Here is a 22,400-nt window from a genome sequence, read left to right as displayed (position 1 = left end):
TAGGAATAATACATACCTTGGTCAATTTCTGATTCGCGCCAGAGATCATTATGTCTCTGAAGGTGAACTTAGATAAATATTAAAAGGAAGGGAAGGTGAAAGCAAATGATGCAAGATGAGGGACTAGTTGTAACTAGAGTTGGTTTGTGCTAGCATAGAGTTGGGACAGATATGATGGGCTAAATGCCTTCTTATCTGCTGCAACTCCCTGATTCACTCTGTCAAGTCCAAAACTATGTATCCTAAGCATAGTCACTCATAATTCCAACAGAGAAAAACATCTTTCCACAGCAAGTCATGAGCATACAGAAGAGTAATATACTGCAGATTCCAAAAATCTGAAACACAAACTGAAAATGCTGTAAGTACTCAGAAAAGAAAACTGTGTTAAAAGCAAACTGAGCACTAACATTTTAATTCTAATGCAGTGTTCCAGCAAAGTCCACTGCAAGCTTAAGTCACAGCGCTTAATTTTTCATTTAGCTACTTTACAGTCTTCAGGACTTAGCACTGAGTTCAACAACTTCAGAGCATGAACACTGTTCTCCATTTCAAACATCCCCTCCCTCCTTGGCATCCATTCCTTTTGATCCTCCTCCCCTCCGTCAATAGTATAAAAACCATTATTTTCCAGATCCCTTCAATTCCAAACAAATGTCATTGGATTAAGGGGCAGGCAATAGACTAGTAGTACTCTGACTGGATTTTTAATTCAGAGACCCAGGTAACATTTTTGGGACCTGGGTTCGAAACCCACCACGGCAGATGGTGGAATTTGAATTCAATAAAAAATCTGTAATTAGGGGTTAGAATGACCATGAGACCATTGCTGATTGTCAGGAAAAATCCATCTGGTTCACCAATGTCCTTTATGATAGAATCCCTACACTGGAGAAACAGGCCATTTGGCCCAACAAGTCCACACCAACCCTCCAAAGAGTAACCCATGCAAACCCATTCCCTGACATTTACCCCTGACTAATGCACCTAACTGACACATCCTTGATCACTTTGGGCAATTAACCACAGCCAATTCCCCTAATCTGCACATCTTTGGATTGTGGGAGGAAACCCACACAGACACGGGAAGAATGCGCAAACTCCACACAAACAGTCGCCTGACGTTGGAATTGAACCTGGGTCCCTGGTGCTGTGGGAGGCTGCAATGCTAACCACTGACTCACCATGCCACTGTGCTTTAGGGAAGGCAACTGCCATCCTTACCTGGTCTGGCCTACATGTGACTCCAGACCCACAGCAGTGACTCTTAACTACCCACTGGGCAATTAGGAATGGTCAGTAAGTATTGGCCTAGCCAGCGATGCTCTCATCCAACAAATTAATAAAATGAAATAGCTGTTTCTCTCACCGTAGATTCTGCCAGACCTGGTGACTTTCTACTGCATCTTCTGTTTTTAAACAGAATTAACAGTTTAGGATATTAATAAATCATCAGAGTTCAACTTTAATGAAAAAAATCCAGACTCCCCGCATTTGTCCCTAATAAGCGGGAGTGTGGGTGGGGTTGGTGGTGGCTTTAACTGATAACTTAAACTGAAGAGAAGTTAGGTATTCTTTCTCTTCTAAATGGTCATGAAACAGTGGAGCATTTTAGAGATGGAGAGCAGTAGTAAATCATTATAATTATTTCTGCTACTTGCCAAAATTCAAGGAAAATCTCAAATCAAAAACTATCAAATAGTATCCCCAAAACATACAACTTGTGACCATTTCTGCTTTCATTCTTATTCGTTGTCCAATATCCGCGATGCATCCAATTTCCTGTTTTGATTATATCTTTAAATTCTCTCCAAGACCGGATTATTTCCTTAGGGTTTTCTCTTAATTGCTAAAAGTCAAGCCATACTTATGTTTGCAGACCAGCAACGGCAATGACAATCGTCTTTTTCAGTCAAGTATTACTACTGAGAGGAGAATGGAATCTAAAAAGCCAGTAGTCAAGCCTACAGTTTTCTCAACTCATATTTATATGGCATTTTTAACATGTAAAACATTCCAAGATTAAACAAAATTTGACAAGGAGCCGTATTAGAAAATGTTAAGGCAGATGACTAAAAACTTGTCAGATGTAGATTTTATGAGCTACTTAGAGGTACAAAGAAAAGGAGAAGATGGAAATGTATGGGGAGGGCACTCCAGAGCTTAGGACCCAGGCAGCTGAAGGCATTGACTCAAGCAGTGGAGAGATTAGAATTGGAGATGGACGGAAGATCAGAATTAGAGGAATTTGGAAATCCCAGAAGGTTATGGCAATGGAGGGAAATAGAGGGACAAAGCCATTGAAGGATTTGGAAAAAAAAGGATAATTATTTCCAAATCAACTATACATCTTTTGAAATGCTCTGGCATATGCAGATTTTCTCATAGAGTCATAGAGATGTACAGCATGGAAACAAACCCTTCGGTCCAACCCATCCATGCTGACCAGATATCTACTGAACACTATGTTCCTCACCCTGAGAGTGCTCTTCTAAGTTAGAGGCTCTTTACCAAAAACATGTAGCTATCTGCACAAAGTTATTTTCATTGTGGGATGAGGATCACTCATGATTTATTTTTGGAATTTGACAGAAGAGTGGAGAGGAAATCTTACCATGTTAAATTCGTCAGTATGACTCACAAAGTAGAATTCTCTTGCCTCTGAGTCAGAAGTTTCCACTTCAAACCTATTCCAGAGACTTGAGTGCAGTATTAATGGAGGCCTATACTGTTGGAGGTGTCACCTTGTTGGTTGTGGGAGCCTACTTTCTGATACAAATTGTCTGCAATGCTTCCCACATTGCAGTTCTATTGACCTTAATAAAGTGGATCAGACTGGTTTAAATTAATATTTGTAAAAATACTGAATATCCAAACATCATTCATCAATAAACTGCCCTGGATGAAGCAAAGCCATGAGGAGTGCAAGCGGCAAAGGAAATCAGTTCAGGACTACTCCAGCAAAACATCAGGCCAAAGCAATATGACCTGTATATGTACTTGCATACCTCTACAATTCTGCAAATAGAGTCATGGAGTCATAAAGCTGTACAGCATGGAAATAGACCTCTCCGTCCAACTCATCCATGTCAACCAAATATGCAAAGTTATCTCAGTCCAATTCGCCAGCACTTGGCCCATATCCCTCTAAACCCTTCCTATTTATGTACCCATCCAGATGCCTTTTAAATATTGTAAATGTATTAGCCTCCACCATTTCCTCTGGCAGCTCATTCCATATACCCACCACCCTTTGCATGAAAATGTTGCCCCTTAGGTCCCATTTAAATCTTTCCCCTCTCACCTTAAACCTGTGCCCTCTTGTTCTGGACTCCTCCAACCCAGGGAAAAGAACTTGTCTATCTACCCCAACCATGCCTCTTTTGATTTTATAAATCTCTATAAGGTCACCCCTTAGCCTCCAATGCTCCAGGGAAAACAGCCCCAGCCTATTCAGCCTCTCCCTATAGCTGAAACCCTCCAACCTTGGCAACATCCTTGTCAATGTTTTCTGAACCCTTTCAAGTTTCACAACATCCTTCCTATAGGATAGAGACCAGAGTTGCACACAACATTCCAAAAGTGGCCTAAACTGCAACATGACCTCCCAACTCCTGTACTCAATGCTCTGACCAATAAAGGAAAGCATACAAATGCCTTCTCCACTATCCTATCTACCTGAGGTGCCACTTCCAGAAAACTATGAACCTACACTCTAAGGTGTCTTTTTTCAGCAACCCTCCCCAGGACCTTACCATTATGTGTATAAGTAGTGTCCTTATTTGTCTTTCGAAAATGCAGCCCCTCACATTTATCTGAACTAAACTCCATCTGCCTCTCCTCAGCCCATTGGTCCACCTGATCAAGATCTCGTTTTACTCTGAGGTAATCTTCTTTGCTGTCCACTACACTTCTAATTTTGTGTCATCTGCAAACTTACTAACTATACCTCCTATATTCTCATCCAAATCATTCATATAAATAACAAAAGGCAGCGGACCCAGCTCCGATCCTTGTGGCACTCCACTGGTCACAGGGCTCCAGTCTGAAAAATAACACTCCACACCTCCCTCTGTCTTCGCCCTTTGAGCCTGTTCTGTATCTAAATGGTGAGTTCTCCCTGTATTTCATGAGATCTAACCTTGATAATCAGTCTCCCATGGGGAACTTTGTCGAACACCCTACTGAAGTCCATATAGATCACATCTACTGCTCTGTCCTCATCAATCCTCTTTGTACTTCTTCAAAAAACTCAGTCACGTTCGTGAGACATGATTTCCCATACACAAAGCCATACTGACGATCCCTAATCAGTCCTTGCCTATCCAAATACATGTACATCCTGTCCCTCAGGATTCCCTCCAACAATTTTGCCACCACCGATGTTAGGCTTACCAGTCTATAGTTCCCTGGCTTTCCTTACCATCTTTCTTAAACAGTGGCACCATGTTAGCCAATCTCCAATCTTCCGGCACCTCACCTGCAACTATTGATGATACAAATATCTCAGCAAGGGGCTCAGCAATCACTTCCCTTGCTTCCCACAGAGTTCTAGGTCCTGATCAGGTCCTGAGGATTTATCCACCTTTGTGTGTTTCAAAACATTCAGCACTGCCTCCTCTGTAATATGGACATTTTTCAAGATGTCGCCATCTATTTCCCTCCAGTCTACATCTTCCATATCCTTTTCCACAGTAAATACTGATGCAAAATACTAGTTTAGTATCTCCCCCTTTTCCTGCGGCTCCACACAAAGGCCGTCTTGCTGATTTCTGAGGGGCCCCTATTCTCTCCTTAGTTACCTTTTTGTCCTTAACGTATTTGTAAAAATCCTTTCAATTTCCCTTAACTTATTTGCCAAAGCTATCTCATGTCCCCTTTTTGCCCTCCTGATATCCCTCTTAAGCATACTCCTACGACCTTTATACTCTTCTAAGGATTCACTCCATCTCTGCTGTCTATACCTGAGATATGCTTCCTTCTTTTTCTTGACCAAACCCTCAATTTTTTAGTCATCTAGCATTCCCTACATCTACCAGCCTTTCTTTTCACTCTATCAGGAACATACTGTCTTTGGAATCTTGTTATCTCATTTTACAGCTGTCCCTTTATCTGCAAACATCTGCCCCCAATCAACTTTTGAAAGATCTTACCTAAGACAGTCAAAATTAACCTTCCTCCAACTTAAACTTTTAGATCCAGTCTATCCTTTTCCAACACTATCTCAAAACTAATAGAATTATGGTCGCTGGCCCCAAAGTGCTCCTCCACTGACACCTCAGTCACCTGACCTGCCTTATTTCCCAAGAGTAGGTCAAGTTTTGCACCATCTTTAATAGGTACATCCACATACTGACAAGGAAGTTTTTCTTGTACACATTTAACAAATTCCTCTCCATCTAAACCATTAACACTATGGCACTCCCATTCTATGTTTGGAAAGTTAAAATCCCTACCATTACCACCCCATTATTCTTATAGATAACTGAAAATCTTGACAAATTTGTTTCTCAATTTCCCACTGACTACTGGGGGTGTCTACAGTACAATAAGGTGATCATCCCTTTCTTATTTCTCAGTTCCACCCAAGTAGCTTCCCTCGATGCATTCCCAGGAATATTCTCCCTCAGCACAGCCATAATGTTATCCCTTATTTAAAAAGCCACTCCCTCTCCTCTCTTGACTCCTCCCCCCCATTCTTCTTATAGCATATGCATCCTGGAACATTAAGCTGTCAGTCCAGTCCATCCCTGAGGCCCATTTCTGAAATTGCTATGATATCCCAGTCCCATGTTCCTAACCATGCCCTCCATTCATCTGCCTTCCCCGTTAGGCCTGTTGCATTAAAATAGTTTAATTTAGAACAAAGAAAGTATAGCACGGAACAGGCCCTTTTGCTCACGATGTTGTGCTGAGGTTTAATCCTAATGTAAAATATAATAACTTAACCTGCGCTCCCCTCAACTCACTGCTCTCCATGCACCTGGCCAGCTGGTGCTTAAATGTTCTAACTGACTCTGCTTCCACCACCACCACCGGCAACGCATTCCATGCATTCACAGCTCTCTGCGTAAAGAACCTACCTCTGATGTCTCCTCTACACCTTTCCCCTAATATCTTAAAACTATGACCCCTTTTACTGGTCAATCCTGCCCTGGGGAAAAGTCTCTAGCTATTGACTCTATCTATTCCTCTCATTGTCTTGTACACCTTGATCAGGTCTCCTCTCTTCCTCCTTCTCTCTAGAGAGAAAAGTCCAAGCTTAGTCAACCTTTCTTCATAAGACAAGCCCTCCAGTCCAGGTAGCATCCTGGTAAACCTTCTTTGCACCCTCTCTAAAGCCTCTGTATTTTTCCTATAGTAGGGCAACCAGAACTGGACACAATATTCCAAGTGTGGTCTCATCAGAACTTGTAGAACTGTAGCAAAACCTTGCGGTTCTTAAACTCGACCCCCCTGTTAATGAAAGCCAAAACACCATATGCTTTCTTAACAACCCTATCCACTTGGGTGGCAACTTTGAGGGATCTATGTACTTGCACACCCAGATCCCTCTGTTCCTCCACACTTTCAAGAATCCTCTCTTTAATCTTATATTCAGCATTCAAGTTTGACCTTCCAAAATGCATCACTTTGCATTTATCCAGGTTGAACTCCATCTGCCATTTCTCAGCCCAGCTCTGCATCCTGTCTATGTCATGCTGCAGCCTGCAATAGCCCTCGATACTATTGACGGCACCTCCGACCTTTCTGTCATTGGCATATTTACTAATCCACCTCTCAACCTCCTCATCCAAGTCATTTATAAAAACTATGAAGAGCAGAGGCCCAAGAACAGAGCGGTGTAGGATCCCATTCAACACTGACCTCCAGGCAGCATACTTTCCATCTACAACCACTCTCTGCTTTCTGTCAGCCAACCAATTCTGAATCCAGATAGCCAAATCTCCCTGTATCCCATACTTCCTGACTTTATGAATGAGCCTACCATGGGGAACCTTATTAAATGCCTTGCTGAAGTCCATTTACCTCCTTCTCTGCTTTGTTCCTGCTGCCCTGGCTGTTCGACTTGCTGCTTTTCCCAACTGTGCCAGTTTCAGATTGATCTCTTTCCTCACTATCTCCCTGGGTCCCCCCCCCCAACCTTACTAGTTTAAACCCTCCCGAGCAGCCCTGACAAATCTCCCTGCCAGTATATTAGTCCCCTTCCAATTCTGGTGCAATCCGTCCTTCTTGCACAGGTCACTTTTACCCCAGAAGAGATTCCAATGATCCAAAAATGCGAACCCTTCTCCCCTGCACCAGCTTCCCGGCATGCATTCATCTGCCCTGTCCTCCTACTCCTATCCACACTAGCTCATGGCACCAGGAGTAAACCAGACATTACTACCCTCAAGGACCTCCTTTCTAGATTCCTGCCTAACTTCCTATATTCTCCCTTCAGAATCTCATCCTTTTTCCTTCCTATGTCATTAGTTCCAATGTGTAGAATGACCTCCTGCTAGTCACTCTCCCCTTTGAGAACATCCTGCATCCTCTCTGAGATATCCTTGATCCTGGCACCAGGGACGCAATGCACCATTCTGATTTCTCACTGTCGGTTTCAGAAACGTCTGTCTGTGTCTCTGACTAGAGAGTCCCCTATCACAATTGCTCACTTGGAACATGATATACCCTCATTGCATTAGAGCCAGTCTCAGTACCAAAAACTTGGCTGTTCATGCTACATTCCTCTGAGTATCCATCACCCTCTTCATTTTCCAAAACAACATACTTATTTGAGATGGGGATAGGCACTGGAGACTCCTGCAGTACCTGCTTCCCTGTCCTACATTTCCTGGAGTTAACCCATCTATCTGACTGTATCTGTGGTTTTTCTCCCTTGCTATAACTGACATCCATCACAACCAAATACACTTACTGCAGACATAATCATTGGTAACATGGAAATTTTTCCTAGTTTCCCACATCTGACAGGAAGAGCAGATCACTCTGCTAATGACCATCTTTGCACCTTAATAATCTACAGAAGATAGCACACTCCTATTGCTCCACAAAAACACTACTCCAGCTTAACTTCATACATATGTTTTATATTTATAAATTTTAATCAAGAGACAGGTCTCAATTAAACATACAATCAGAAAGAATCCACTCTACTCTCTATTAAAAAAAGATCACAAGATTACACTTAAAAACCGTGCACATATCTGTTCCTGTGCTGTGAGCTCTCCCACACAGGTTCCTCCAAGGTCAGCTCTGAATTTTGCTGTTTGTTGATTTTTCTTAGATGCACTCTGATGGCCAAAAATATTTGAATTCAAACAGCAAAGGTAGTAACTGTGCAGTTTCACTGCTGTGTCGGACAACAGTGTAGGTTTCTTTTTTCTCTCTTTCACTGACCAAATGGTCTCTGCCTTTCTTCTCTTCCTCCTTTTTAAAGTGCTGTTATTTTGACCTTTTTTTCCCCCAAAGATCCAAAACAATGCAACAGCTTATAAAACAGTAATTACTGCTTCTGGAATTTGAGAAAATCACCGCCAACACCTCAAAAAATGAATAGCTCTTACAGTCAGAATTTATTTCCCTTACTCCATCTTGGATTACCCAGAGTGATTAAGCGAGTAGCCCTCTCATCTCTATATTTAAAGATTTGTGACTTTGTTAAAATCTTTAGACTGACATTCCAGTCAGTCCTGAGGAACTTTCGTCATTCAGAAGGAGAGAAACAATCTCATGGCTCTATCTCAGAAAACAATTCTCTTGGCCAGTATTTATCTCTTAATCAACAACACAACACAAAGACATTATTACATTGCTGTCTTTGAGGGCTTACTGTGCACACACTGGCTGTTATGTTTCCTATGATATAGCACTGACTATGCTTAATAGATATCAATAGATATCAGTTGAAACTTTATTGCTGGAACAGCACAGCAGGTCAGGCAGCATCCAGGGAACAGGAGATTCGACGTTTCGGGCACAGGCCCTTCCTCAAAAATTCCTGAGGAAGGGCCTGTGCCCGAAACGTCGAACATTCCTGAGGAAGGGCCTGTGCCCGAAACGTCGAATCTCCTGTTCCCTGGATGCTGCCTGACCTGCTGTGCTGTTCCAGCAATAAAGTTTCAACTTTGATCTCCAGCATCTGCAGACCTCACTTTCTCCTCAATAGATATCAAACATTCTGGAATATACTGTGGTAATAAAGGGCTCTATATAAATGCAATTGACTCTTTTGTAAACACCCTCAAAGTGTAGCACTCTGTAATGAATGCATGTTGATGCTGCGTAGGTGCTGAAAATCAATTGGCCCACATTTTGCATATTGACTGAATAGTTCCAATATGTTGCTGAATAGAAACATTTGTTCTCTTGTATATTAGCATTTCAATGGCACCGTCAAAGCTGGACAATGCCAGTTGACAAACAACAGCATCATTTCAACAACCTAATTTCACAACACAAAGACCCACAGTTCTTTTCCCCACCAAGAAAGCATTTGCAGTCATCAATCATTGCTGCTTAATTAGTTTGGGGAGGGGGTGGGAATTCCTGATACCAGAATATCAGGAAAAAGCGTTAATTCTGAGTTCACTTTTAAATGAACATTAGTGTAGAAATGCGATAAGCAAATTTTGTTTTCCAGCCTACAGCTAATGCTGAAGCAGTACTGGAGAACATTGATTTAAGGGGTCATTAATATAAATTAATTCCCTAACTCATAACAAATTACCTCTATAATATATGCGCAGTTTGTTTCTTTGGAGCAACAGGATAGCAACAAAGCAAAGTAAAACCCTGCATGAAGTCAGAAACAAAAAGAGAAATTCCAGGCGAAACTCAACACGTCTACAAGCATCTGTGGAGAGAAAGCAGATTTCAGATCCAGTGACCCTTCTTCAGTTCTGATGGTAGCTAGGAAAAGCTGAAGATGGTGTGGAGGCAGAGTTGGGGAGTGAGGTATTAAAGGAGCAAATGATAGTTGAAGATCGAGTCCAGAAGGACAAAGGGGGTTGATAATGGTGAGCCAGGGAGAAAGAAGATCTATAAAATCAATAGGCTATGCTGAAAGCAGCCCATGTGATGAGAGGATCTGTGGTGTGGGGATGGGTAAAGTGCATGGAAGATGATGTTCAGGCCCTAAAATTGTACAGACTGCAGTATCCCTAAATGGAAGTAAAATACTGTTCTTCCAGCTTACGCTAAGCTTCACTAGAACACTGCAGCAAGCCCGAGACAGATGTTGGCCAGGGAACATGGTAGTGCATTGAATTGACAGGCAACTGAAAGCTCAGGGTCATTTTTGCAGACAGAACATAGGTGTTCTGCAAAGCGGTTGCCCAGTCAGCGTTTCATCTCCCTGTACAGAGGAGATCACATTGTGAGCAACAACTCTCCATTTTCCACCCTACCAGCATTTACATCCAAAGGATCATCATCTGCCATCTCCTCACCTCCAGTGGGATGCCCCCACATTATTCACATCCCCTCCCTTGTCAGCCTTCCTCCAGGACGGTTCCCTACGAGACACTTTAGTCTACTCCTCCACTCTCAAGACCTTCCCCACAACTCCACGGGATCTTCCTTTGCAATTCGTCATTTGCCTCCTCTCCTCTCAGTATTCAAGACCGCAAACACACCTTCCAGATGAAGCACTTCACACAATCCAGTCTACTGTAATAACTGCTCAACATAATCTGCTCTACACTGGGGAAGCAACATTGGATGATAGCTTTGCAGAACACCTTCATTCTCTCCACAAAAATGATTCTATGTTTTCAGTTGCCTGCCACTTCCACTGACCACTGTGTTTCGTGGCCAACATTTCTATCTCAGGGTTGCTGCAGTGCTCAGGCGAAACTCAGCACAAGCTGGAAGTACAGCATCTCATTTTACACTTGGGGATACAGCAGCCTTCATGACTCAATCTTGTGTTCAATTATCTTAGGGCCTGAATACAATCTTCCATGCCCTTTATCCCACACCCACAACCCAAACATCACATGGGCTGCTTTCAGTGTAACCTACCTATTGTCACCATTTATGGCCCACATTACCAGCTCTTCTTTCTCCATGGGCTTACCATTATTAACCTCTTTGTCTGCCTAATGTTCTTTCTGATCTTCTGGGCTCCATCTCCACCTATCATTTACACCTTTACCCTCCCCAAACCCCATTTTCGGTATATATGCCAGCTTTTTGTAGCTACCTTTAAGTATTGAAGACAGGTCGCTGGATCTGAAATGTTAACTCTGCTTTCTCTCCACAGATGCTCCCAGACCTGCTGAAGTTCTCCATCAATTTCTGTTTCTCTGTTTCAGATCTTCAAATTTTGTCTTATTCATGGAAGAAGTCAGTTTTATTTTTCGAGTCCAGTTTCTACTCCTGGATGGATTTGTCCAGACATTGAGTTCTCCAAACCCCTTCCATGAAGATTGGGTTGGCAATAATTAAAGTAGTACTCAACATTTGTTACCAAATGTGAAAGCCTACTGCTCATATAGTACATCCAGTTATTGTTTGAAGCTGTGCTAACAATACTTTCACCATCAGTGTCTTTCCCACATTACAATCTCACTGAACTTTGTTATCGTTTGAACATTCTCCCTCCTGAAAATTAGAAATTGAAATCATGTTTTTTTTTTGCAAAACCCAGTGATCTGTGCACCTGGTACACTCCTCTGGTCCAGTGGTAATGTCCCCACCTCAGAGCTAGGAGCCCCAGGCTCAAGCCCTACCTGCTCCATTGGCATGCTATCCCTCACCAACATCAGCTAAAAGTGTGGGATTAGCTTTCAAATGCTCATTGATGATACCTAGCACTTGATCCCTAATTTGGTGCTCAACTATCAAACAGCTTAGCAGCAGATTTCTCCAATTAAATATTAAGACAGAAGCCATTGTTACAGTGCACGCTCCAAATTCCATTCACTCACTGCCAACTCTATTACCTCTTTCCATAAACAAAATAGACCAGTATTTTTTTTTAAATATAGGCAATTAATTTTGCTATCAATTAAGCCAATTGACCCAAATATTATGCCACAATGGTATGGTCAGAGATGAAAGGCTGTTTTTTAATCTTGCGAGTCAAAAATTGAAGAGGGTTGTCCCAGCTGCATCAGGGAAGAACCCACACCCCTACACCCATGGAAAGTTGCCATCCCTCCTCCTTGTGCCTTAAGCCTCCCACCACCTTCTCAGGCCTGGCTCCGCCTCTCTTTCAAAATGTTCACCACTTTCCTGGGTGTGGGATCGGTCCTTGATCTTTACGGATCATCTTCTAGTCCCACTACTGAGTTCTGGTGCTGCTGTAGCTGGAGCAATGGTCCACCAATGAAATTGGCAGATATCGAGAGTATGGCTTTCTCCTGTTGAAGGGGGAAATTGATCACCCAAAGCAAATTATGACTGTGAATGGTCTTAATATCAGCCTGTTCAAGGGTGAGAAATATGCTTCCCTTCCATTACATAAAATAAAGCTCAAGGTTTATTTCCCAATATTGTCTGATTTTATTTTAGACTTCCAGCATCCTCAGTATTTTGCATTCCCCAAAGTCCACCCTGGTCACATTCTACCATCCTGATGGTCCAATATGTTAAGCAGTTGCCTGGGGCAATGGCTCATAGTTGGATGTCATGGTTAACAATCCATTCAATTGCTTCACTGGTTCAGTGTGAATTGTTGTGATGCTAACAGGAACGGGTCTCTCAGAGCAAGAGGAGTGATGTAGCCCATGGTCTGAGTTGGATGGTCATAGTCACAAGGAGAAAGTGAGGACTGCAGATGCTGGAGATCAGTCAAAATGTGTGGCACTGGAAAAACACAGCCAGTCAGGCAGCTTCCGAGGAGCAGGCAAATCGATATTCCAAAAATAAGCTCTTCATCAGGAATAGTCACAGTCACAAGTTGAACTATTCTGTATATTACAGTTGTGAAGCAAATAGCCACATCTTCTCTGAACCACCTTCAAGCAGGTGAGGGTCTTCCAAATTTTCCTGGTGAAACCTGAGATTTCAACACTTGGGTCAGTTCTTAGATTTAGCTTGGCACTATTTGCAATCACCAGGGAATCGTACTATCAAGATGTGGGCTCACATCAGTTAGCAAGGAGTGTGCAGTTTGTGTTCTTAGGAACTATAGAATTTCAGATGGGAGTGTGGGTTTTATTTGAGGCTCTGTGTCAACAGAAAGTCTTAGTTAGCTATCAGCTGGTGGTTCTTATTTTCTATGTTTCTGTTTCACAGTGATCAATCTTTATAAATGAGTCTCTAACAGACCCATACCCAGAATCAAAGGAAACTCCCAGTATTGGAGAACTATAGAATCATGGATCTAATGTTACCTGTTTTGTTCAAGCCATGTTACTCACACCATACAATATCACATGTGTATACCTTTCAGGGAGTGCAGCTTAAACTATTGTCGATCATTACACTCTCGACAGGACATAATGTTTAGTGTCTCGACTTGCAGTGAGTCTGCAAGCAGCAGTACTCGAGGTCAGTCATGGTCTCGAGGTGAATATTATCCATATATAGCCTTATCTTCAAATAAAGAGCTCATGTTGTTTTTTCACCAATATTTTGAGAATGGTTGGTAAATTTAGCATTGATAGAGAAGAATATAATAAAATTGCCTCAAATTACTAGCCTTATCTTCATATAAAGAACTCATGTCATTTTTTCACCAATATTTTGAGTATAATTGATAAATTTAGCATTGATGGAAAAGAATATAATAAAATTGCCTGAAATGACTTAGAAAATAACATTTTGGGGATCCACTCTGTGAGAAATCTAGTTTCTCAGTTGAATAAATCAAGACTCACTACTTCCACTGCTGTAATGAAGCATTAGAACAAAGATATATGCTGTCATTGGTAAAAATAATTATTATTTAATAAGTTTTGGGAAATTACAAGAACACTTTGTACTTCCATCCTGTGACTTGTACATAAAAGGTTTTTGTATTACAAGAACAGGCTCTGATGGTTTGCAAAGAAAAATGGTTCCACATTTGAATTTACAAGGTTTCCTTTCTCTGTTTAAAACTATTAACAGGTGGCAATGTTAAAACTCAAGTTGCAGTCATATCAGTGAAATATCAAATCTGTCTCACTGAAAATCCTTTGGACTTAACAATTGACCTGACAGTCTGAATTGTTAAGTGCAATTTCAGGGGACTTAATGAAAAGCAATTTTTTCCCTCTGCTCGAAGTGGGAATTTGCTTTGCTTGCGAGCAACTGTGACATTTTTTTGAGTTTCTCACCTCATTGTTCTAAATTTTAGCAGCTTGAAGTTTCAGTTCAGTTTTGCTATTTTCTTTTTCTGATTGCTATTCACCAGGGATCAACCAAAGCACTGTAAATAATGACGGAACATCTAGTGCAAACTATGTTTTTGTGGGGGGTTTTTTGCACCAGATTAGAAAATATCACACTGAATCTTAGTACAAACTGGCTGTATTCCCAGACTGAATTAATTCAAATGGAGACCTTCCACAAATTGTAGTTGTTTGCTGGACTTTAAGGAGACTCTCAAATTTAAACATTATTGGTACAAAAGCTATGAACTGGAACCTTCCAAGTGTAGAAAAAAACTGACATTTATATCATGTCTTTCATGACCACCTGATGTGTAAAAGTGCTTCATAGCTAATTTAGTCCTTTGAAATGTGCTGTTTGTTGTAATGTGGGCAACTAATTTGCACAATGCAAACTCTCATGAACTGATTTGGAGATGCCAGTGTTGGACTGGGGTGTACAAAGTTCAAAATCACACAACACCAGGTTAACATCGAACAGGTTTAATTGGAAGCACACTAGCTTTCAGACCGTACCTCCTTCATCACCTCCACTAACACCTGTTGAAGGAGGGACACTCTGAAAGCTAGTGTGCTTCCAATTAAACCTGTTGGACTATAACCTGGTGTTGTGTGATTTTTAACTCATGAACTGCAATGTCAATATGGCCAGGTAATCTACCTTTCTGACTATGATTGAGCAATGAATATTGGCCAGGACACCAGGCACGTGTTCTTTTGAGAAAGTGTGTTATGGAATCTTTTGCATGCACCTGAGATGTCAGACTGCAACTCAGTTTAATGTTTCACCCAAGAAAACAGTACTTCTAACATTGTAACATTCACGAGATACTGCACTGGAGCATCAGCCTTGACCTTAATGCTCTGGGTGTGGGACTCAAATTCAGAACAGTAAACTTACGAGGGAACTATTTATTATAAGGCAACACAACTAGCAATCCATACAGTGTAGATTTTTAAAGGATAAATTTGAATAATTAAAAATTATCGCACTTACAGATGCACTAAACAAGGACATTTCAATGTTCATTTAATGTAAGAAGTATAACTTCAGAAACAAAAATAGAGACTTCTGGAACAGTTCAGCAGGTCTGGCACCATCTGTGAAGAGAAATCAAAGTTAATGTTTTGGGTGGAGTGACCCTTCCTCAGAACTCCCGAGCTTTTCCAGCAATCTCTATTTTTGTTTCTGATTTACAGCATCTGCAGTTCTTTCAATTTTTATTAAATATAACTTCAGTTGCATTAATCAAACTGCACCAAATTATCTAGTTATTAAACATATCAATGTCTATTTAAAATAAATGTTTAAAAATAAAACAACCACTTTCTAAGATTGGGTTGACTCACAGCAGATAGCAAATTTGACAACATGCAAAATTATTTTTGCAGAAACTAGAGAAGACAGAACCTATATAACATTCTTCATGATCACCAGCTGGCGCATTAGATCTCAGTTCCAGTTTAATTTTATACGTACGCTTGAACTTCTCATGCCCCAACAGTTTCCACTGCACACTTGAAAATGACAAATCTGCGCAGTGTCCACTTATAGCAGTCACATCTTGGCATCAGAAGGTTGTGAGTACAAGTCCTGCTCCAAGACACATCAACGCATAATCTAATCTGACGTTACTGGAGCATTACTGAAGGAAACCAAACTGTCAGTCCAAGAGGAAAATTAAGGTGGAACTGGTTGAAAGCTGCAATTGTATCAACTGGCAGACCTGGTATGTGTGTGTGGGACAATAATTTCAGACATGTTGTAGGTATTTTCTAATAATTTGAATCAATCTATTCACAGACATTATTATATAACTCTAGACCAGGTGGGACTTGAAGACAGGACTCCTGGTTCAAAAGCAGAGACACTGCCACTACACTAAGAGAGCCATAAAACTTCAGACATTGTGCAGACCATAAGCTTGACAAACAACTGAGAAAGAAGCAACAGATAGCCTTTGAATATTCTCCTAAACAGTGTATTTGGAGATGCTATTGGACACTTATGGTGCGAGTGGGACTTGAATCCAGGCCTCCTAATCTCAGTTGCTGAAAATGTGTTGCTGGAAAAGCGCAGCAGGTCAGGCAGCGTCCAAGGAGCAGGAGAATCGATGTTTCGGGCATGAGCCCTTCTTCAGGAAGTCCCGAAACGTCGATTCTCCTGCTCTTGGATGCTGCCTGACCTGCTGCGCTTTTCCAGCAACACATTTTCAGCTCTGATCTCCAGCATCTGCATTCCTCACTTTCTCCTCCTAATCTCAGTGGCAGGAACACTACCGCCACACCACAAGAACCCTTCAGTAAAAACTCGAAACATTAGAAACGAAGTCAGTAACATTTGAGACTGTGCAGGGAGATTCCCACACCATATTGTATCAGTTGCCATCAGCTGTGACCAATGTGATTTACAGGGAGTGGTTAACCTGGGAAATGGGAACTGATTCACTAAAGTTGCATGAACCCACTGCAACCTTTCACTTGAGTGTTATTGCAGCTGCTATAGTGGCACTGGGGTTAGATATCAATTCATGTTGCCAGAAAAGTGTTCCTCGTTCTTTGTTCTCACAGCACTGGTATTTAATCTGCAAGTAATTACTCACATGCTGGAATAATACCCATTTCCAAAATTAAAATCAATTTGATGTGCATGCATGTTTCTTTCCCATTTCTCTTTTTCTTTCGGCACAAAATGAAGTTACCCAGAAAATACCACTGACAATTCATGGTTTTTCTCGATTCTACACATTATCATCACGGCCCTAATTGGCTAGAAATTGGTTGCCTTTTACAGAAACTGGATTCAGCAAGGATAAAGCAAAAAAAAATCACTGGTCACAGCTCTTCTATCAACCTGGAAAAGCTGACCAGTGATGCTGGTTTCTGATTGGTACCATCAGCCAGCAACCAGTTCCAATTGTTTCCAAGTGGAAAAATTCAACTGTCAGCAACTGGGATTGACTGTTTTAACTGGCCCCGAAACACAGCTGGTGATGTTTTGACCAGGCTGATTACACTGTATTATTTCTTCTCCAAGAAGAGCCAACTTTCAGATGAGACAATTGAGCAAGGCCTGTCAGCTGTCTCAGGTGGATATAAAAAAAACCTGGAGAACAATTTTGAAAAGTAGGAGAGTTCCTGGGCTAATATTTAATCCCTCAAACAACATCAATTAAATTAGATTACCTGGTCATTATTATATTGTAATTCCTGGAACCCTGCTGTGCACAAATTAGTGTCATGTTTCCCAAAGTACTCCAGTGACTGCACTTCAAGTAGTAATTTATTAGTTGCAAAGCTTTGGGGACATCAAGGCTGTCAAAGGTGATATATAAACTCGTGTCTTATTTTTAAGACCACAGTTTGTTTCTGAGATGTGTGTGTGACTTGTCATGACAGTCTTTCTGTACGCTTACTAGTCTCACTTGTAAGTGAACTAAAACAATTCATCTAATCCTATTCTCACCTAATGTTTAGCCATCTATATTTCAACACCAGGACAGAATCTCTCGGACAGAATAGTATAAAATTACACATAGACATCTTAGCCTTGTACACCAGTGCTCAGCAATTCAAAAGATACTTATTGTTGTGTATTTCATGCAAAGAACCTCTCAAAGTGTTTTGCAGATTATTTTATGAAGTGTGGCCACAGCGGGCAATCGTTCAGACTGGAGGCCTGTGACCAGTGGAAGGCCACAAGGATCTGTGCTGGGTCTATTGCTTTTCATCATTTATATAAATGATTTGGATGTGAGCATAAGAGATCTAGTTAGTAAGTTTGCAGATGACACCAAAATTGGAGGTGTAGTAGACAGCGAGAAAGGTTACCTTAAATTGCAACAGGATCTTGATCACATGGGCCAATGGGCTGAGGAGTGGCAGATGGATTCTGGATTAATGTTGTTGAAAGAGCACAGCAGTTCAGGCAGCATCCAAGGAGCAGCGAAATCGACGTTTCGGGCAAAAGCCCTTCATCAGGAATAAAGGCAGACAGCCTGAAGCGTCCGGACTTGTCCTACCTGCCTATCTCCTTTTCCACCTATCCACACCACCCTCTCCTCCCTGACCAATCACCTTCATCCCCTCCCCCACTCACCTATTGTACTCTATGCTACTTTCTCCCCACCCCCACTCTCCCCTAGATTATCTCTCCACGCTTCAGGCTCTCTGCCTTTATTCCTGATGAAGGGCTTTTGCCTGAAACGTCGATTTCGCTGCTCCTTGGATGCTGCCTGAACTGCTGTGCTCTTCCAGCACCACTAATCCAAAATCTGGTTTCCAGCATCTGCAGTCATTGTTTTTACCTCGTTGAGTGGCAGATGGAGTTTAATTTAACGAAATGCAAGGTGCTGCATTTTGGGAAAGCAAATTTTATCAGGACTCATACACTTAATGGTAAGGTCCAAGAGAGTGTTGCTGAACAAAGAGACCTTGGTGTGCAGGTTCATAGCTCCTTGAAAGTGGAGTACATAGGATAGTGAAGAAGGTGTTTGGTATACATTCCTTTATTGGCCAGGGTATTGAGTACAGGGGTTGTGAGGTCGTGTTGTGGGTGTACAGGACATTGGTAAGGCCACTGTTGGAATATTGCGTGCAATTAAAATGTTGTGAAACTTGAAAGGGTTCAGAAAGATTTACAAGGATGTTGCCAGGATTTGAGCTATAGGGAGAGGTTGAATAGGCTAGGGCTGTTTTCCCTGGAGCATCTGAGGCTGAGGGGTGACCTTATAGAGGTTTATTAAATCATGAGGGGCATGGATAGGGTAAATAGGCAAAGTCTTTTCCTTGGGGTACTAGAGGGCATAGGTTTAGGGTGAGAGGGGAAAGATATAAAAGAAACCTAAGGGGCAACTTTTTCACGCAGAGGGTGGTACAGGTATGGAGTGAGCTGCCAGGAAGTGGTGGAGGCTGGTACAATTGCAACATTTAAGAGGCATTTCGATGGGTACATGAATAGGAAGGATTTGGAGGGAAATGGGCCGGGTGCTGGCAGGTGGGACTAGATTGGGTTGGGATATCTGGTTGGCATGGATGTGTTGGACCGAAGTGTCTGTTTCCGTGCTGTACATCTCTGTGACTGTATGCACAACAAGATCTGACAATGAGATAATGATCAAAAGCATTTTTTGAGCTACAGTGCAAAGAACTCCTTCCTCAAAATAGTGTCAAAATAGGAGACAAGAATCAGTTTAACATTTCATTCAGAAGATGGCACCTCCAGGAGCGCTGTTCCATTACAAGTTTCAGTCTATACTTTATGTTCAATTATCTAAAATAGGACTTTGAACCCACAACCTTGTGTTTCAAGATGGAGAATATGATGCACTGAGCCAAACCTGAACCTACCTATAATAGTTTACCATTCAACTTTGTCTCAAAATGCACAAAAATAGATTATTTTGCAATGCCTAAAATCACAGAGATGTTGATAAATTAAGAGTTAAGCCATGGAGAGAGATAAATAGCTAGGGTGATGTTCCCTGCAATTGAGAAATTTAAGCTGTGACTTAATCAAAGTTTGTAAGAAATGTAGGGGAACCAAGAGTAGAGTGGGAAAAACTAAATGACTAGTTGCACCACTTAGAACTTGTGGTGAAAAGACCATTTCTTTTATTTTTGCGATTTTTAAAATTTGGACTCAAATGAGAAAGAACTGTTTGTGAAAAACAATGTTTGAAATGATAACTGCATATTTTAAAAGCAAGTAAGTTAACACATTTGGCAAGCATTCAGTAAACAGCTATTTGAAAAAGTAGTAATTGAAATAATTGCAGATGAATTGGAACTGAGGAGGTTCTGTGGGGATGCAGTTGGGCGTCAACAAGAAGGTAATTAGTCTCTGGACTTGTGACCAGTTATTGATGTCAAAAGCTTTTTGCCTGCCAACAACAATATGATTGGTTCTCAATTAACTGAACAGCTTGGGGCTGGGAATAAGATGGAGAAGGAATAAATTGATCTCCATCAGCACAAAAGCTGGCTCTCTGTTCTCTTCAGTCAAAATTCATTTTAAACCTGAAGAAAACTTGTTCGTCTTTCCTTTAGTTGTTGTTGTTGCGATCTTTGACTTTTAACGGATAAGTCAGAGACATCCTGTAAGTGAACCAGCCACCTTGTTACTCTTGGGGACCAGTGGAAGCATTTGAATAAGGACACCTGTAAAACAATATCTGACCAGCGTAAGTATTATAAGGGTCATCTCAACAACCTATGAATAGGAACTACTGATGTGCATTCCATCTTTCCTCCACCCATAACCTACCTTTGTGTGTGTGTGTGTGTATGTCGAAAATGGGCAGTTTTTAAGGGGATGAGAGTTTTAATTTACAGTGTTACAAGCTGTTATATGCTTATATTGGTCTTCCTGAAGCTAAAGCCTATTCATGTAGAACGAATAGTAATTCACAGTATTTTGTACTTTGCTTTTGATCAACTGAGTCTGAAAATTAGATAAATTGGGAATTTTTTAAACTTCTGTGCAAACTGCAGCTTATTTCCAGCATGACGGTGATATCATCAAAAAAAGAGGTAGAATTTTCAGAAATGCAATTACAAATCAATCCTTATAAAACAGGTAATGGTAATAAGATGCTATTCTGAACAAAAGGCAATTGTTGTTAGATCAGCTGATAATTTTTGAATTAAGATTGATGGGTTTATTATTTGCCAAAAGATATTGGACAAGGGTGAAGTTAGCTTAACCATTGGAGTCTAGATATCAGTCTGGTAGTCTACAGGGAACTCCATTGGTCAATGTGTCCTTCCCATGTGTGGTACCTAGAATACAATATTATAGAAGTTTTCTAACCGGGCCTTTAGGTTAGAAGCTGAAGAATGGCTTTCTAATACATACATATATTTTAGTCCCCAACATACAGAGGCTAACAATCGATGAGCATTTATTTTATTATTTTACGTACTCATTCATGACAAGCTTTTCAACATTCATAAAGTACCATATTCTAGCATTTTTAGATAAAAGTGGATAAATTTGTCCAAATTGAAATCTATTTGCCACACCATTGTCCATTCACGTTTCTGATCAATATCTCCATAATTTTGGTCTGATTATAAAATTGCTGATTTTGAGATTGAAGCTGTGTGGAGTTAGGTCTCCAATCAGTAAAATCACATTAAACAGCCAAACAGCTTCACTGAGCCAAATGGCCTCTTCCTGTTCCGATACAAGACACATCAGTGGGGATCTGGTGACAAAATCAAACTAACAGATCAAACTGGCAGTATAAAAAAATGCCACAGTTTGAAAGCTGCCCTGGTACACACATCTTGGTACTCCATTAGTTCCATTAGTTACATAAGGACATTGCAAATGGATATAGATAGTTTGAGTGAGTGGGCAAAAATCTGGCAGATGACGTATTATATGGAAAAATGTAAAGTTTAGCAGGACGAATAAGTAATGTGTGGGTTCCTAAAGGTTTAAGTTTGAGACTACAATTATAACTATTCATTAGAAGAATCAATTCTGAATTGCATTGAAGAAGTGAGTTTATGTTGAAGATTGAGGTAACTAATGTTACTTATGACATAACAATTGTAATTTAAAATTGCACACTGTTTTTAAATCCACATTAAGAAACAATTGGATATTTAAACAAATGCATATGATGCAGATTATACTCACAATCCAGTATAATTCTACTATTAGAAGGGGAATTTGATTCAAACCTGACCCTGTCTTGTGCTCCACCAGATTATTGATCTGTCTGTGTATTCAGATGTTGACTCTTCAAGAAATTTGCAGCATCTCTGCAGCTATTAGAAACAAGCTGTTACATGCTTTGTTCAAAGCTAACAGAGATAGTGGGTTCCTGAGGATCATAATAGTGCCTTCTTGCAAGAGGTCTAATTTCTAGTAAGCAAACTCACAGGTGCAAGATTAGGAATGGTAGTAAGGCCAACTCACAATTCCTGCTGGCTACAACATTATCTAAGAACTTGAGTTTGGCTAAGTTTCAAACTCTCAGACTGCTTAGATTTGGTTTTGAAGTTAACACTTTAACTACCAGATGATGTGTGTGACTTTTTTCACAAAACTGTATATTTGTG

The sequence above is a fragment of the Chiloscyllium plagiosum genome, unplaced genomic scaffold, assembly GCF_037043375.1.
Source record: "Chiloscyllium plagiosum isolate Xiang-an unplaced genomic scaffold, Cpla_swu_hap1 HiC_scaffold_18, whole genome shotgun sequence".
Lineage (NCBI taxonomy): Eukaryota > Metazoa > Chordata > Chondrichthyes > Orectolobiformes > Hemiscylliidae > Chiloscyllium > Chiloscyllium plagiosum.
The sequence above is the reverse complement of the archived record's forward strand: the minus strand, read 5'-3'. Positions refer to the sequence as shown.